Source organism: Aotus nancymaae, unplaced genomic scaffold (assembly GCF_030222135.1).
Source record: "Aotus nancymaae isolate 86718 unplaced genomic scaffold, 86718_ANA_hifiasm-v0.15.2.pri h1tg000006l, whole genome shotgun sequence".
Taxonomy (NCBI): Eukaryota; Metazoa; Chordata; class Mammalia; order Primates; family Aotidae; genus Aotus; species Aotus nancymaae.
Window position 1 is genome coordinate 75,420,294 of NW_026988417.1, and position 19,313 is coordinate 75,439,606.

Here is a 19,313-nt window from a genome sequence, read left to right on the forward strand (position 1 = left end):
TCCTATAAATAAGTAGTCACTCAAGAGGGCTCCCGGATGCAGGGAGACCTTGTGAAATGAGGTTCAGGGAAGATGCACTTCCCTCTAAGCACAACCTATGCACAAGACTCCAGTGGCCAAAAGGCAGGAGGTAGGGAAACCAGTGTGGAAACTACTGCAGGGTTTTCACACATCAAACCATGGTTATTTAACGTTGTCTTAAAAAGTTGTAATGCATGAGAGTTATCAGACTTATTTCTAGATAGCAAGTGGTGGAAGAAGAGAGTAGGTAGAAGTTCCAGGCGGGTGAGTTCAAGTTCAGTCCTTCTTGGAACCTTATACTTTGCATTAAGGTGATTGTCAGTGTCATTAAATGGATCTAGGAGAAAGACATACTAGCTGGACTGAAGAAAACATGAAACTGAAAGGAATTATTGCCAGTTAATACTGGGAAAGACAGTACTGAAAGTACTTCGTAGTGTGTCCAATAGTGGCAAGACCTCATGGAATAAATATTACCTTTATGTGAATAGCACTTTGTAAAACATTTCATGCACTATATTAATGACTCTTATGTATACAGCACTTACTATGTGCCAGGCACAACTAATACAACAACCCTAGGTAGCAGGTACTAGCATCCACTTTTACAGATGCACAAGTAATCACCTGCCCAACATCACATTACTGGGAATGCTGGAACCAGGATTGGGCCCAGGGGTTCAAACTTCAGGACCTGCGCTCTTAACACTATACTCTGCTGCTTCTCATCCTACTTCCTCTTCAAAACAACTTGCAAAGTAGGTAAGATCAATCTTACTTGTTCAACAAATATTTACAGAGTTCTTACTTGCAAGGATCCATCCCACATATTGAGTTTCCAATGGTGGATGAGCTATGACCCCTACTTTCAACAGTTTAGAGAGCAAGACAGACAAGTATATCCACATTTTGCTGCTGAAAAATGGAAACCTAAGCTTAAACAAATAACTTATCCAAGCACACAGCCAATATAGTGGATGATCAGGCAAGGACTTGAATGCTGACATTACCTCTGCATGTCTAATGCTTATTCCAAGTAACGCTGTTACTTCTTTTTCTGGCCTACTAGACAAAAATGAAATAAAACAACAATATCAAAACCAGAACTAGTCTAGCCAGACTTCTACAAAAGGGGCCTGATCTTGGATGAAGACAACCCTGAATGAAGAGGCTGGGACTCTGATGCAAAGAGTACAGGTTACCTATGCCAATATACCTATACCACATATTCATTCAAGGGCTGACAATTGTATCATTTCAAACATGAAATGCCCTGTTCTCAATCAGTATTTTTCCTAAAATTATTTCAGATGCTCTGGGTGAATTGTTCACATGGGGCCACTTATCTCAAGAACAATCAAGAGAATTGCTTGTGGGCTGAGAAGCTGAAGACAGCTCCAATCAGTTCGCTTCCAGAGTAAAACTGTTTTTCATTTATTTCTTCTGTCCCTTCAACGCCCCTTAAGGAAGGCCTACAGATTCTCTTTTGATACATAAGAAAAATTTCCCAAGCTACCTAACTACACCATCCTGCAAGATTTGTTTTACCAAATTTTGATGGCCTTTCTGAGCTTGTCAGTTTGAACAACTATTACGAACGATCGGATGTTAATTGCCCCTCACCGTCCAGGTGTAACTGGCAACATCAAATGCAGCAAAGATTCATTAAGTTTTTACCTACTAAGGTGCTTAAACACCCTAGGGTGCCATGTTGGTAGCAGATCTTTTAATTTCTTTTTATTTCCCATAAGGGTCCTGTTCAAGGTCAATCATACGTGTCATGTGAGCAGCTAGTCACTATTGCATGACTTGGAGGGTGATAATAGAGGCCTCCTTTGCCATTAAATAACTCTTGTCCCAGCCTGTTAAAGTGTATGAATTTAAGGAAGAGAAGTTTGATCATAGGAAACAAGCAGGGTTATTAAGGAAGATAACAGGTATTTACCGAACATGCCTGATGGGTCCAACACAACAGAAGGTCCCGCCCACCTGACCCAGCATAGGTGCCAGAGTTGACCAGTATCATTAAGATCAAAATGTAGGGCTGGGCGCAGTGGCTCATGCCTGTAATCCCAGCACTTTGGGAAACCCAGGCAGGTGGATTCCTTGAGCCCAGGAGTTTGAGACCAGCCTGGGCAACATGGCAAAACCTCATCTCTACAAAAAATACAAAAATTAGCCAGGTGCGGAGGTGTGCACCTGTGGTCCCGGCTATTGGGAGGCTGAGGTGGGAGGATGGCTTGAGCCAGGCAGGTCGAAGCTGCAGTGAGCCATGTTTGTACCACTGTACTTCAGCCTGGGTGACAGAGACCATGCCTCAAAAAAAAAAAAAAAAGAAAAAATGTAGCATTTTTTCAGTCTTCCAAGATTGAATTAGGAAGCAAAACTCTGGACAGACCAATATTAAGTTCTGAAATTGAAGCAGTAATTTAAAAAAAACTGCCAATCAAAAAAAGCCCCAGACCAGATGTATTCACAGCCAAATTCTACCATATGTACAAGGAAGAGCTGGTACCAATTCTACTGGAACTAGTCCAAAAAATTGAAGAGGAGGGACTCCTCCCTAACTCATTCTATGAAGCCAGCATCACCTGGATAACAAAACCTGGCAAAGATGCAACAACAACAAAAAAAATGAAAACTGCAGGCCAATATCTCTGATGAACATAGACACAAAAGTCCTCAACAAAATACTAACAAATCAAATCCAGCAGCACATCAAAAAGTTAACTCCCCATGATCATGTAGGCTTTACCTCTGGGATGCAAGGTTGGTTCAACATATGCAAATCAGTAAGTGTGATTCACAACATAAACAGAATTAAAAACAAAAACCATATGATCATCTCAATAGATGTGGAAAAAGCTTTCAATACAATCCAACATTCTTTCATGATAAAACTCAAGAAGCTAGGCATTGAAGGAAGATACCTCTAAATAAGAGCCATCTAAGACAAACCGACAGCTAACATTATACCAAATGGGCAAGACCTGGAAGCATTCCCCTTGAGAACTGGAGAAAGACAAAGAAGCCCACTTTTACCACTCCTATTCCACATAGTACTGGAAGTCCTTGCTAGAGTAATCAGGCAAGAGAAAAAAAAAATAGGAAGAGAAAAAGTCAAACTATCTCTCTTTGTGGACAATATGAATCTATACTTAGAAAATCCTATAAAGTTGGCCAGGTACAGTGGCTCATGCCTGTAATCCCAGCGCTTTGGAAGGCTGAGGCTGGCAGATCACTTGAGGCCAGGAGTTTGAGAACAGCCTGGCCAACATGGCAAAAACCTGTCTCTACTAAAAATAGAAAAATTACTGGGCATGGTGGTGCACACCTCTCAGCTATTCAGGAGGCTGGGGCATGAGACTTGCTTGAACCCAGGAGACAGAGGTTGCAGTGAGCTGAGATTGCGTCACTGCACTCCAGCCTGGATGACAGAACAAGATTCTGTCTGAAAACAAGAAAAAGTGGAAAAAATAAAAAAAGCTAACAGCCAAATCAAGAACACATCTTATTTACAATAGCAGCAAAAAACAAAACAAAACAAAAAACCTAGGAATATGTCTAACCAAGGAGGTGAAAGAGCTCTACCAGAAGACCTACAAAACACTGCTTAAAGAAATTACAGATGACACACCAAATGCGAAACATTCCATGTTCATAGATTCGAAGAATCAATATTATTAAAATGGCTGTTCTTCCTAAAACAAACTACAGATTCAACACTATTCCTATCAAACTACCAATGTCACTTCCCATATAACTAGAAAAAAGCTATTCTAAAATTCATATGGAATCAAACAAGAGCTGGAATAGCCAAAGCAATCCTAAGCATAAAGAACAAAACCAGAGGTATCACATTACCCAACTTCAGACTATACTACAAGGTTACAGTAACCAAAAGAGTATAGTACTGGTAGAAAAACAGACAGACCAGTGGAACAGAGTCAACCCAGAATTAATGTCACACACCTGCAGCCATCTGATCTTTGACAAAATTGACAAAAAGTAAGTAATGAGGAAAGGACTCCCTACTCAGTAAATGGTACTGGGATAGCTGGCTAGCCACATGCAGAAAAATAAAACTGGACTTCGATCTTTCACCATATACAAAAATTAACTCAAGATGGATTAAATATTTAAATGTAGGACTTCAAACTACAAGAATCCTAGAAGAAAACCTAGGAAACGCCATACAGGACATCAACCTTGGGAAAGAATTTACAACTCAGTTCTCAAAAGCAATTGCAACAAAAACAAAAATTGACAAGTGGGATTTAATCAAACTAAAGAGTTTCTGCACAGCAAAGGAACTAACAACAGAGTAAACACACAATCTACAGAATGGGAGAAGAAAATGTTGGCAAACTATGTGTGCAACAAAGGTCTGATATCCAGAATTTATAAGAAATAATTAAATAAGCAAAAACCAAATAACCCAAATAAAAAATGAGCAAAAGACATGAACAGACATTTCTCAAAAAAATACATACAAGCAACCAACAGACATATGAAAAAATTTAATCGGCCAGGCACAAAGGCTCATACCTGTAATCCCAGCACTTTGGGAGGCCAAGGTGGGTGGATCACTTGAGGTCAGGAGTTTGAGACCAGCCTGGCCAATATGGTGAAATGTCAGTTCTACTAAAAATACAAAAATCAGCCAGGCATGGTGGCATGCACCTGTAATTCCAGCATTTTGGGAGGCCGAGGTGGGTGGAGCACAAGGTCAGGAATTCAAGACCAGCTTGACCAACATGGTGAAACCCCATCTTTACTAAAAATACAAAAATTAGCCGAGTGTGGTAGCATGTGCCTGTAATCCCAGCTACTTGGGAGGCTAAGGCAGACAACTGCTTGAACCCAGGAGGTGGAGGTTGCAGTGAGCCAAGATCACGCCACTGCACTCCAGCCTGGGCAACAAAGCAAGACTCTGTCTCAAAAAAAAAAAAAAATAGAGAAATTAAATTCATAAAGAAAAGTATAATAATGGTTGCCAGGAGCTAGGGATAGGAGGACACAGGGAATTGTTTAATGGGCATAGAGTTTCAGTTCTATAAGATGAAAGAAGTTTTAGAGATTGGATGCACAGCAATATTAATATACTTAGAACTACTGAACTGTACATTTAATAATGGTGAAGGTGGTTAATTCTGTTATGTGGATTTTACCACAATTAAGAATTAAACATGTAAATAAATAAAATTTAAAAAGAAAATCACTTAACAAATCTCTTTAAACATTTTTTTCACTTCTTTTTGTAATCATCTCTTTATTGGAGATATATGCAAAACTCGTCAATATTTCAGATGACTTTATAGTATCCCTCCAAATTGTAGAGATCTACCTTAATTTATTTAACCCAGGAAAATTATTTTTTGGAATGGAAGAAACTTGTAAATGCTTGTCTGATGGGAAGGAGCTAGCAAAGAGCAAAGAGAGGTACAGGACCACAGAAGAGAGGAATCTAATAATAGAGCATGGGGCAGTTCCCCCATGCTGTTCTCATGATAGTGAGTTCTCATGAGATCTGATGGTTTTGTAAGGTTTAACAGTTCCTCTTTCACATGCTCTCTCTCTCTCTCTCTCACCTGCCACCATGTAAGATGTGCCTGCTTCCCCTTCCACCATGATTCTAAGTTTCCTGAGGCTTCCCCAGCCATGCAGAACTATGAGTCAAAGAAATCTCTTTCCTTGATAAATTACTCACTCTTGGGCAGTTCTTTATAGCACTGTGAAAACAGAGATACAGATGGATAGGTAAGAAAAAGTTTGGGCAGCTGAGGGAAGTCAGGAGATTAAATGTCTCAATGAAAAAAGAGGTTGAGGAAATAGGGTATGAAAGAGCTGAAAGGATGCAGTTATGCTCAGAGAGTGGGATAGTGGGGTTACGATTTCTGAGGTGAAAAAATAGCAGCCAGACAAGAGTTTGGGCAGAGGGTTGAGAGTCAGTAGGTATGGTTTAGTAAAGGTGAAGATGCTAAGAAGGTCCAATGGAGTTTGAGGCTGAATTCATGGTCAGACCCTCTAGGATGATATCATTTCCACAGGTTACTGCAAGAGTTGTGGGAGAAAGGGGGGTACAGGAAGACATGGAGCCAGGTCGTCAGTTCTTTAAGAAATAAACAGGAGTGACTGGGAGCTGAATGAAGAGTTGGGATGCGAAAAGGTGGAAGGTGGTTGCCTCATTCAGTAATGAAACTTGTAGTTCTTAGAGAACATTCTCTAGCACCCCCAAATTCTTTACCAAGATTTTTTTGTCCCTAACAAATACAGCATATACTATACTATTTTTTTATCTATGATCTGTCTTCCCACTATAATGTAAAGCTCCCCGAGGACAGAAATGTCCATTTTGTTCACTGCTCTATCACCAATACCTAGATTATGTCTGCACATAGCAATGCCCGAATGAATGAATGAGTAAATGGTAAAGGCCAATGAGGATAAGGACATTCCATGAGGTTTGCTAAAATAGCAGAGAGTCTTGCTTAGGAAGGAGCTATCTTTTAGTGCTCAGACTTGGACAGAAAAGTCAGCCAGGGCCTCATCCCAGCATGTATCTGCCTTTTTCTCATTTTCCCCTTTTCATGTAACTACTCTTTTTGATCCTATAAGACTCAGCATGGGTGTCACCACCTCTGGAAAGCACCGCCTGATGTCTCTCCCCTTATCTATCCAGTATGGCTGCCCCTCGTGGCTACTCTCATGGTACCCTAGGATGCTTCTCAATTAGCATGCTTACCCCACTGTATGGTAACTGTTTACATGGCGGTCTCCACACTAGACTAAGTGTGGTGTACTTAAATATGCAGTAGGCACTCTGGTATAGTTTGGATATTTGATCCCTCCAAACCTCATGTTGAAATTCGATACCCAATGTTAGTGGTGGGGCCGAATGGGAGGGGTTTAGGTCATGGGGGCTGATCCTTCATAAATGTCTTGGTGGTATCCTCATGGTAATAAGTTTTCACTCTATAAATTCCCAAGAAAGCTGGTTGTTAAAAAAGAGCCTTGCCCCTCCCTCCCTTCTCTCTGGTTGCCTCCTCTCTCAGCGTGTGATTTCTGCACACACTGGCTCCCTCATACCTTCCACCACAAGTGGAAGCAGCCCGAAGCCCACACCAAAAGCAGATGCTGGCACCATGCTTCTCATACAGCCTGCAGAACTGGGAGCCAAATAAACCTCTTTTCTTTATAAATTACCCAGCCTCAGGTATTCCTTTATAGTAACACAAAAATAGACTAAAACATACTCTATAAATGTTTTTGAATATATAAGTGTAAAGCACTGGATGTGTGAGTTGGAGGATCCTGCATTTTTTCTTCTTTGAAGCTCACCCCTGTCACACACAAATCTGCACTTTGGCCTCACTGAGCAAATGGGCTGTGTGCTAGAGAAACCAGGTAGGAAAACAGCTCAGTCCAGACCAGAGCCTTCCTGTTAAGCTAAGGTAGGGGTCACTGGCCTTCATGTGTCCATTTCCCTACCCATCTGTTCATAAGCATGCCTGTGAGGCTATGGTGGAATACTGAAGTACAGGCCACCTTGCCACCTGTGATGTTGCCCAGCCAGTAGAGCACAATGAAATCACCTGGGAAGCTTTAAAAAAAAGTTTGGTGTCTGAGCTCCCTGACCCACCCAGAGATTCTGATTTAATAGATTTGGGGTGCAGCTGGAATTTTAGAGTTCTTCAGATGATTTGATTTTATTGTGCAGCCATGATTGAGAACCTCTGCCCCCTGCCTCGTCTGCCATCTCTTTCTGGCTTGTGGTGCTGTCCAAGGTAGCATCTCATCAAGAACTTCTTTACTCTGAGGTCTGCCCAGGCCAGGCATGGGCAAAGGTCAATGGTCTGTCTGAAGAACCCAGTGGAAGGGTGCTGCGTCTTAGGGCAGCACAAGAAGCCAAATCACATAGTTAACTGGCCTGGAGGAAAGTACAACTTTGTGTTCCATCTGAAACTGCTGTTCAGTAGCCACACAGGCTATTAAAATTTGAATTAATCAAAATTAAAAATTCAGTCCATAACAGGCTGGCCAGTGCATTGTCAGCTTTATGGGCCACATGGGCTCTGTTCCAGCTACTCAACGCTTCGGTGTTCATGTAGAGGCAGTCACAGGTAACATGTAAACAATGGGTATGGCTGTATTCCAATTGGACTTTATTTACAAAATAGTTAGCTGACTCCTATCGAAAAACCATCAAATGCCCTAAGACAAAAATATTTACATACTATAATTTCTAAACACAAAGAGATAATGATTTATTTGGAAAGGCAAGGTAAATATGCAACAAGCAAGCAAACCAGGAGCCAGATGAAACCAAAGTGAACCTTAAGGTACAACATCAGAGTCCTGTTAAGTTGGCCTGGACAAACAACATGTTGAGAACTAATATGAAATATTCATAGGCCAAAAGTGGAAGGGAGTCTCATCCTTCAGTGATGGCTATGGTCATGCCAAGACTCTAAGAAATAAATTGCGTGCCTTCCAAAGGCGTTTTCTAGCTCTGAGACACTGAATAGAAGAGCAGTTATCATCCAGAACAATCCTCTTTAATTTCCCATGTGATAAAATACGTTAGAACTGGTGTTATGAATAAGAAAGAAGTAAGAGTGAAAAAAAAGTTACTCTGAGCCAGGGACGGTGCTAGGGACTTCACAAATATTGTCCAATAGCTACTAAAAAGCAATATTTCTGAATTGCTACATTTATGGCTTTGTAAGTGGACATTGATTTGGGTCAGTGGCTTGATCTTAAAAGATTACTTTGTGCCACTATTTGGTCATAACTCTATCATTCTGCGAATCAGTTAATGGAGAATTTTCATCTTTATTTTTATGTGCATACATATACAATTAAAATTTTGTTATAAAATGGCAAGTCACTCCTTTTCATATAAATCAGTTTTATGCCACATGTAAGCTGAAATTAAAATGGGGAAACACCAATCAAAACGCCATAGAAAATATAATCAGCTTTCTCAAGAACAATTCTATTAGCTGTTAAAATTACAGGAGATAAATATGGTTTTTGTGAACACCGTGATGTCAGTGACAGGATTGGAAAAATTTTCAAAATGTCATACTCTTGAAGTCTATGGTATATGGAAACATAATACCACCACGGCAGAAAAACTGTCACCCACAAGTTAATATTCCTGCTACTACATGTAAGTATATTTTAGTTATCAGTGTTTCTATATAAATACACTTTAAGTTTCAGTGAAAACTAGAATTAGAAATTCCAGGAGATATATTTCCATTAGAAATTCCACGATGATTACATTACAGAATTCTAATTTTAATTTGCAAATACTCCAAGTTCAGTAAAAAAAATTATTTCTATTTGGATTGCATTACAATGGTATCAACATTTCTTAATTAGCACTATTCACTCATGAATCAACAGAATGAAAATAACTTGAAAGACTATTTTATAACCAGCACAGTTTAAAAAATATACAATGTTAATTTTAGCTACATACAGTTTTAATTTACGCTTTAAAACTTTCAATTATTGCCATTTAAATATTTCTTTGGCAGTCAAGTCATCATAAGTGTAAAAAAGGAGTAAGAAATCTACTTTGTTAATAAATGAAAAGTTTGATGAATAGTAAAGCTGTGCTATTTTTGGAGACATTTATGTTTATATTCAGTTGATTGTCATTATAATTCATTATAATTGCTTCAGAGTTAAATAACACCATTTAAACTATGGGCTAATTTCCTTTACTGCCATAGTTAAGCACAATTACTTCTTAAGCTTTGTGTACACTTGTCTGAAAAGTATTACCTGACTTTCAATGTTTTCTCAAAAGCAGTTCATCTCGCCCCTTTGTATTCCACAGATAGAGTCTGGATCACTGTCCTCAGAGATGGACAGTTCTACAGCCTTGAACAAAATCTGAATAGCTTTAGAATTTTTAATATGTTAGACACAGCTTTTGTACTTTTTAAAGGAAAGTACACATGACGGCAAGCTGTGGCCTCTTCTAGTCTACCTGACAAAGTCTATGGACTTTAAGTGGTCTCATTACATTAAGTTTGACCTTTAAGGAAAACTGAAACCTACTTCCAAAATGAAATTAGTTTTACTTTCTAGATTGCACTGGGGAAAAAATATTTCCAGCCTCACTTTCAGGACTTCTCTTGTCATATGAAGGTCTTAAAACAACATTGTTTTTCCATTTATTTTATTAAAACTATGTCACGAGGCACTTGCGGGCAGGAGGTGATTTTGAAAAGACAAATAACTTAGATGTAGTAAACAGTGGTGGATTTATAAGACGGACGTATCTGTTTAGACCATTTGTCACTATTTGCTACAAACAAATGTGCGCAGAAGTTAGGAAGTGGTTAGGAGGGAAGGAAGACAGCTCTGGAAACAGAGTCTGTAGTTAGTCTCTGGGACATGCACATTTCTTTGGGCATATGGCTGCTTTTTCAAGGGCATTAACCTTCAAAGACCACAGGCTGACAGCAGTGAGGTCTCTTCCTGCCTAAATGTGCAATGACTTCCCTGTCACCCATCAGGTTTCCTCCTACACAGAAAATAACTGGCATCAGCTTATATCTGCATTTGTACAATGCTCTACAACTTTTGAACCTCGCAGTTTTGTAGATGTCCATCTGTGTATTGCTATCACATTGTAAGATGGGCTGTCACCAGTCTACCTGGATTCCTATTCTGCCTTCACTACTTACTGGGATGTAGGCACTGCAGGATAATGGCAATACCTACATTAAAAGACTGTTGTGAGAGACAAGATAACAGAAGCAAAGCATTCAGCATGGAGGACTTGTGAGCACTCAAAAATGTTGCTCACTGTTAGCCATTATTTTTGACTCAGGTTAATGTTTCCTGAAGTGGATGCCAAGCCTAGTTTCCTAGGCAGTATTTTATATCATGAGCCAGTAAACACATATACATTATTATAAATAATGAATGAATATGCATATATTCATTATTTATGATTATTATGTAATCATTATATTATGATTACTTAAGGTAAATAATGAATATGCATATATGCTTATTATATATGGACCGAGTGGCACAGAGTTAGGATTTGAACCTAGGGGTCTGGGGTCCTGTTTTTCTAGTGCTCCTTTTTCTTGGAGGGAGGATTACAGGCATGCATCACCATGCCTGGCTAATTTTGTATTTTTAGTAGAGACAGGGTTTCTCCATGTTGGCCAGGCTGGTCTTAAACTCCTGACCTCAAGTGATTCACCTGCCTTGGCCTCCGAAAGTGCTGGGATTACAGGCATGAACCACCACACCTGGCCTCTCTAGTGCTCTTAACCACTATTCTCCACTGCCTCATGGACTGGTACTTGGTATACATGGAGGAGTCGAAGTTTCATCAAACACTAGTAACCCTCACTAAGAATGATGCACAATGACCACTTCTATTACACATTCTATTTCATCAAGAAAAATGCAGATCTTAACCTGTTCAATTGATTTTATGACCCAAGACATGTAATTTGAAAAAACTACAGTAAGCGTTGTATGAAAAATTGTTTTGAAAACACCAACAGCCAGGCATGGTCGCACACACCTATAGTCCCAGCTACTTGGTGGGCTGAGGTGGGCAGATCCCTTGAGGCCAGAAGTCCAATAATGCGGTGAGCTATGATCATACCACAGCACTGTAGCCTCGGTGACACAGTGAGTGAGACCCTGTCTCTATTAAAAGAGGAAAGAAAAGAACAGAAAATGCTAACAATAAAAAGTTAAATAGATGTATGTATTTCATCTTAGAGGCTTCACCATGCTATTGTGCATTGTAAATCTCCAAAAAAAAAAAAAGGATTATATGGAACAATTTCTAAATTTATTCAAACACCCCCATCACCCTAAGGGATGGACACTAATTTGGGAAATGTTATCACAGGGTGTTAATACCTTCAAGACAGAGACAATTTGGGAGTTATTTCAATCTATAACTTTAATTAGTAGGCACAAACATATTCAACAAATTTCTAAATAAATGATTGAGGGAGAGTCCCTTCCAGAGGAGGGGAAGCCCCAGGACCCTGAGCTCTAGCCTGGAGAGAGGCACCCTAGATACCTAGGCTGGGTGAGGGAGCATCACTCACGCAAGAAACAGGAGAGGCAGTGTCTTGTAAAATAGTCTAATTAAAAATATGTCCCTCTCCATGGTCAAAATAATGGCTCTAATCAAAGCAAATTAGTTTAAAAATGAAAACAACGTGGTTGATGCTAAATCAAATCCTATTTTAATGGTTTTACTAAAAATAATGGTAGGTTAATCTTAAGTGGATTTGGTAATCCCCACAGGCCGGACTTGAGCAAGAGGATCTGGGTTTGAAATCCAAGGGAAAGAAACCAGACAAGAAGAGCCCAACAGAGGCAGAAGCTCTGGCTGCTCCCGGAGCCAGGGGTACCCATTTGTCAGGCTTTTCACAAGGTCTCTGTGACTATAATCAAGGGAGGTAGGAGAGATTTGTGCATTACTAACTACTTCCTACCTGTCTCTGAATCTCCTCTCCTTTGAAAAATTGAAACGTACAGCAGCTGACTCTAAGAATAAATGATCTATAATGTGCAAAAGAGCAAATAAGCTCAAGTTCATGAACACTGACACAAGGGGTCAAGCATCTAAACAACTCTGGGTGATGCTTATTATTGGGGCTAGCAGAAACATAGAAATTAAAAAGGGAAATTGCTTTTAGAGTAGAGCTGAACTTCAGCACAAAATATCTTCTTTTGAGCAAGTGCAAGTGCTTTCTCATAGCAATTGGATTATGAAGTCAAATCTTAATTCTGGTATTATCAATGCCAATTGCCACTTTTCTTTTTAATTAAAGGACAATTGCCCTTAAGTGCTATCTCTCTAGGAAATATGGGGAGAAAATTTAGAACTATACTGTCCAATATGGTAGCCACTAAACTCATGTGGCTATTTAAATTAATGAAGGCTAAATAAAATTTAAAATTCAGTTCCTCAATTACACTAGCCCCCACTCAAGTGCTCAATAGCCACATGTGGCTCATGGCTATCATACTGGACAGATGATAGAACATGTCCATCGATGCAGAAAGTTCTTTTAGACAGCACTGATCTAGAAAAGGCTGTTTATAGATGCCAGAAAGGAAAATATTCATTTCTCACTTGGTAAAAGAGCTTCAAGCCCTACCTACAAGAACTGGTTTGACTCAGAATAGTTTAGGGCTGAATTTGAAGGCTACTGCCAAAGATTACACTATTATCTCAAAATATTCTAAATGGCCCATCTAAAATCTCTTTGCATGATGATTGATTTTCCATTGCCACAAATTGTCTTTCAAAACCTAAACATGCCACACAGAAAAAAAAAAAAATCTAAACATACCAGGAAATGATATTTGGTGATAACAATAACTTAAAGTTCCAGTAATATATGAACAAGTTTGAAAGTGCTTAGAACAACTATGAAAAAATATAAAGATACATGGCACCATCAACTCCAGGAGTAAAAATATATAGTTAAGTAGGAGCTGGGCACGGTGGCTCACACATGTAATTCCAGCACTTTGGGAGGCTGAGGCGGGTGGATCACTTGAGGTCAGGAGTTCAAGACCAGCCTGACCAACATGGTGAAACCTGGTCTCTACTAGAAATACAAAAGAAAAAATAAATTAGCCAGGCATGGTGGTGGGCACCTATAATCCCAGCTACTTGGGAGGCTGAGGCAGGAGAATCACTTGAACCTAGGAGGTGGAGGTTGCCGTGAGCTGAGATTGTGCCACTGCACTCCAGCCCGGGCAACAAAGTGAGACTCTGTCAAAAAAAAAAAAAAAAAAAAAAGAAGAAAGAAAGAAAAAAGGAGGGACATACTTCTGTTGTTACCCTTAGAATCAGGAAAATATTTATTACATACCTGAGTCTGGTCCTACCCTTTTCATGAACTTAAACGCAGATTCAATAACATTTGAACTCTGTATCGTGTTTTGGGAACTTCGGCACACATCTCATTTGACCTTTACCAGAACCTAATCACACTGTAGTGCTGATTCTGAGTGTTACAGATTCTTCTCTGAAAGGGGATGACTGAGAAGTAATACATTATCTTGTCAGTGTTTGTCTTGCTTAATTGGTTACTGAACTGATCCCAAATGGCCAGATTACAGTGAAACCAAATGGCTGAGATTGCAGGGGCCAGCTGGTTTTTCCTCTCATAACTCCAAGATGCCCTGCTAATCTGACCCACTGTACTGAAGAGGTGTGGGTGACAGGGGAGACAAAGCAGGAAGACAGACAAGAGTGTAAAGCAAAGGGCCTTGCTGCTTGACAATTGCAAGGCAGGTAAAGTGAGCACAAAAACCCCTGCAAGGTCATTGTGAACATGATTGTGGTAGTTCTACAACAAAGCCTAAATATAAGGCATTATTACATTCATGAAAAAAAAATACTCTATAGAGCAAATTATCTCCCCACAAAGCAACATGGAAAAGGCATTTGTGAGAAATGCATGAATTAAGCAATTGTTCTGAAGACTTAAATGCCTATTTAAATAATCCAAACAGATTGCATTCAGCTAATGGCAGATTATAATAAACATGCATTAAAGTATTTTTCAAATACTTTAATAATTTGTTAATGTCATGACATCAATCAACTAGTCATTATTGTTAGCAAAACTTTATCCTTTTATTTACCATGTCCAGTTTGTGAGCTTCCAACTTGGGGGACTTGCAAAACATGTATAAAGGATGCATCATTAAAATTCCTTTGCTTATGCCTTGAAAATGAAACTCACATTTCTAGCTCATTAACAGATTACAGCTATGGTTAATCTTGGAAACATGGAGTCTCTAGAACACATACAAGAAAAAGTTGGGGATTTGATACATGAGAGCTGAGACTAAAATTCTTTGATTGGTCACATATATGGGCCTGACAATTTTTCCTTGAAATAAGAAACTTTAAGTAGGTCAGTTTAATAACTGCTAACCTGGAGTTTATACATCCACACTCAACTATCCTTTTGATGAACTGCTGTCCAGAATGGAGTTATAACCCTGCACTACTAAACTGATCTTGCCATTTAGGCTTTGTTATTGTTTGAGATCCAATAACTATTTGGTTTTGTTTTTCAGCATGGCATTAGCACATCTGGTTCCCCAACAGGACCTCGCATGTAGGACATAAGAATGGGTTCACGCAGGAAGATGGATTCTACCATTCTACCAGAGCTATGTTCCCACATGCAGTCACAATCCTCGCCCAACCGTGAAAGGCGGTCTGGCCAGAATAAACCCGACCAAAAACATCAATGAAATGTTTGGGACATCAAAAAGTACTCTGGAGGTAGGGTGGAGGAAAGGAACGAGTAGAGAGAAAAGGAATGTGAATTTAAAATGGGAAAACCCTCTCATTCTCCATTTGATTCATTTAAGGAGGGGAAAACCACTCAAGGGCTCTCTCCAGAACCCAAAGTTAATCACTTTTTTTATTGCAGCGGATTACTAAAGAGCCTAGGTAACCCACCTACCACGGCCTCCCGCCGAAAAACCGAAAATTCCATTTCTTCCCAAGTGTGCACCCAGGAAAGGAAGGAAGACTGTGCATTTAGAGTGGCGGGCGATGCACTTGGCAAAGCAAGTTAGTGCCTCCTTCCCGAGCCAGCCTGACCTGGCGAACGGCAAAGTGCAGGGAGAATGGCATAGGGACCGGGAGGTCAAACTTAGGGTCGCTTCTCAGCCGAGTCGACCCGCCACCGAGAGGATGGGGCGGCGGGTAGGGACACCTGTCAAAGGAGGGGGCCGGGGCCGCAGCGGGCAGGCGGGCGGCACTGCGGCGGCGGGGACCGAGGCGCGCCGGCTCGGGGTAAGCAGCGCGCGGCGCAGAGCCGGCACCCACTCCGGGACTCGCGGGGATCGTGCGCCCGCGGAGGGCTCGGGTGGGCGGCCCCGCGCCCGGGACGCTGTGGGAGGGGGCCGCAGCCGAGCAGGGCCCCGCAGCCGGGCGGACCCCGCGGCCCCAGCCGCGCTGCAGCCCCCGCCGTCCCCGGTCTCCGCCTGCCGGCTGCGCGAGGGGCCGGGCCGGACCCCCCTGCTGCGCGGCGGGCCCGGGCGGAGGAGGGGGCCCCGCGCCTACCTGCTCTGGTGCGGCGGGGCCGCTGTCGCCTCGCGGGGCTGTGACCTGCGGCGGTGGCGGCGGCGGCGGCGGCAGTAGTCGCGGCGGGGAGGGCGCTTCCTTCAGGAAGGGGTGGGATCTGCTCGCCCGCCCGCCCGGCCCCCTCCTGCCGCGCCGGGGCCCGCCCCCGACTTATTCTGGGGTCCCTTCTGCTAGGCCTCTAAGGGAGAGCTGATCCCCCGGGTCTTGGGCTTGTGCCACCCCCCGGGGCCCCTAATAGTCACCCGGGGCAGGAGCCGGGTGTGGACCGGCGAGCCACTTCCGAAGCCTTTGTGGATGCGTTTGCCTGGCGCTCCTCATCCAACAAAAGGAAGGACGGAATCTAGGATCCTCCGCCCGGTGGTTATTTATTCCTGACCTGTTGTAACCTTCTGCCTGGCTCCCTTCCGTCCACACACCTAGGGATTTTGCACATAACAGCTAAAATTAATTTTCATGCCCATTGGCTGAACGTAGTTCTCCACTCAGGCTGTCCCGCTTTTTTTTTTTTTTTTTTTTTTTTCCCTTTCATCGTATTGAACAAACAGAGCCAACTTCTGACCCTGGCAACGAATAGCAGATACCAAGGCCGCCCTCTGAGCGCCAGCTTGTAGCTTTCCTTCCCTGTCTTGCCTGAGTCCGTCATAAACTGTTTATCAGCGTTTTAACAGCTTCCCCCACCCCAGACCCCCAACCTACCATAGGGCCCCATGTCACTATGTTGGTGACTCTAGCAGCAGCGTGGATCCATGCCGTTTTTTATCCCGGGCTCGTCATGAACCTCATTCCAAACACAGCCTCTCTGGCCTCCCACAGAGGACCCTCCTTTATCAACCTGCCTTTGTCAGTCTGCCCTCCATTCTTTTGGGGGCTTCAGTACCACACCTGTCTCCTTTAAACTGTTGCCTTTCCAAGCAGGCTTTTCTTCTTTGCTTTTCTCTTTCTCTTTTCTCTTTCTCTTTCTCTTTCTTTCCTTTCTTTCTCTTTCTCTTTCTTCCTTTCTCTTTCTTTTCTTTTTTCTCTCTCTTCTTTCTTTTCTTCTTTCTCTCTCTCTTCTTTCTTTCTTTCTTTTTCTTTCTTTTCTTTTCTTTCTTTCGACAGAGTCTCGCTCTATCTCCCAGGCTGGCGTGCAGTGGCGCGATCTCACCTCACTGTAACTTCCGCCTCCAGGGTTCAAGAGATTCTCCCGCCTCAGCCTCCTGAGTAGCTGGGACCACAGGCACCCACCACCATGCCCGACTCATTTTTGCTTTTTTAGTGGAGATGGGGTTTCACCACGTTGGCCAGGCTGGTCTCAAAACTCCTGGCCTCAAGTGATCCGCCCGCCTCGGCCTCCCAAAGTGCTGGGATTACAGTCGTAAGCCATCGCGCGCGCCTGGTCCAACCAGGTGTTTCTAAGAATCTTCTCCAATTCGGCATATTCAAATTCTGCAATTAATGTTCGGTTCCAGAACTCTCTTTTCCCCACAATTCTTGTGATTATTGTCTACTATGTGTATATTGATTCTTTTTTTTTCTTTCTATATATTGATTTCTTGTAACTGTTTTCTCCTGGCTGCTAGACTGTAAGCTTCCCGAGACTAGGGATCTTGCTTTCTCTTGTTTTCCTTACTTTAATGAATGGGACCATTATCCATTCAATTAAAACAGCGAAAGCAAAAACTGAATCTTAGTCTAGACTCCCTTGAAAGTATATGCTCAATTTTGTAGGAATTAGCTTATACATATTTTTCTGAGGAAAGTAACTATCATATTCATCAGACCCTCAAAGTGGTCTGACTCCCCCAAAGTTAAGAATTGCTTGAGGCCCATCCATGGACCCCACCTCTGATGATACCCTCACTCCCTGTCCCCATGTCATTCATTTCTCTCTGCAATACCAGAAAGAGCCCTCTAGCTAGACCTTCCAATTCATTCTTTCAGAACTAGATTCAGCCAGAGCGTTAGTTGTCCCTCAAACAGAGCAATGGTGTTCTGTTTTCACATCAGAATCACCAGTGGGGGCTTTAGAAAAATAGACATGCTGGGTCCACCTCAGACCCCAAGTCAAAACCTGATTGGAGGTGGCGGGGGAAACCAGAACAGAGGTATTTTGACAAAGAACCACAGGTGATTCTGACATGCTCATGCCATGTCACTGCCTTTCTTCGGAATAGGGCTCCCAATTTATGAAATGCTCTTACTTTCCCCTCCCCCAATTTTTTTGTGGAAGGATTAAGAACCCTTGCACCAGGTTTAATTTATTTCAACATTTTCATTTTCATTTAGAGCCAGGCTGTGTTTCCTAAAAAAACCAACTTGAGTTTGTGAGGATTGCAGGCTCAGTGCCATTCCTCAGAACCACTAAATCACTGCCGCCTTCATCTCCAAAATGTCCCTCTAAATAAACCCCAAAAGCAAAATGAATTACATTTCTGACAGTGATATTACCAGCTGAAACTGTATGTTAAAATGCTGGCCATGAAGGGGAGTTGGTTGCTATAAGCAGATTCTGTTAATGTCAAGAGGGTTCAAGTGAAGCTTTGAAAGTACAAGCAAAACACAGGCTTCTCTGTGCCTTTTTCTTGGTATCCCATCTGTTAAAATTTGTTGTCCACCATGTCTCAATGTGACCTTGGATATTTTAAATCATATATGGGTGTAAGACTGAAATACTTCTCCAGAACTGGTTGTCTTTTTTTCTTTTGGATATTTTTTTCAGAGATGAATTTTAAATGAATCTCTGAAGGCTTCCAGCCAGCACTTGCTCCTACCTCACAAAGACCAGCAAAGGCCCCAAGGCAGCTTGGTCCTGAGTGTTTGGGAAGTGGGAGTGAGGAATTGTTGTGTTAATGAGGCAAGCACATATTTGTGAGGATCTTCCTGCATCCTCTTCTTACTCCTTTTCACAGGAAGCTAGCTCTCAGAGTATGTGCTATTCCTTGGCATCACTTGGGAGGTTGTCACATTGATCCATTGTAAAATGTGACATTTAATAAAGGTCCTGTCCACTTCTGCCTCCAATTCAAAGGCCATCTCTGGAATGGCCATTGTCAGTGGAGGATATAGGTTCTCTAACATCTGCAGCACTCCCCCTGTTCCCAAGAACCCCTAGACCACTGAGCTTGGTTCTGCCCTCTCATATGTGAACTCTCTTCTTCTGATCTAGAACGCTCACGTG

At 41.9% G+C, this 19,313-nt stretch overlaps 1 protein-coding gene across 2 annotated transcripts in view; it reads right to left on the reverse strand.

Moving 5' to 3' along the window:
• Nucleotides 1–16,531, reverse strand: part of TMEM150C (transmembrane protein 150C) — a 77,666-nt gene extending 61,135 nt beyond the window's left edge. The window contains exon 1 of one of the 2 annotated variants that reach the window (XM_064368451.1): nucleotides 16,399–16,531. The gene's annotated coding sequence lies outside the window, so the exon portion shown is untranslated. Of the gene's footprint in view, nucleotides 1–16,135; nucleotides 16,189–16,398 lie in introns of those variants that run through there. The other variant, XM_064368448.1, reaches the window with a different exon arrangement.
• Between the last annotated feature and the right edge of the window lie 2,782 nt (nucleotides 16,532–19,313).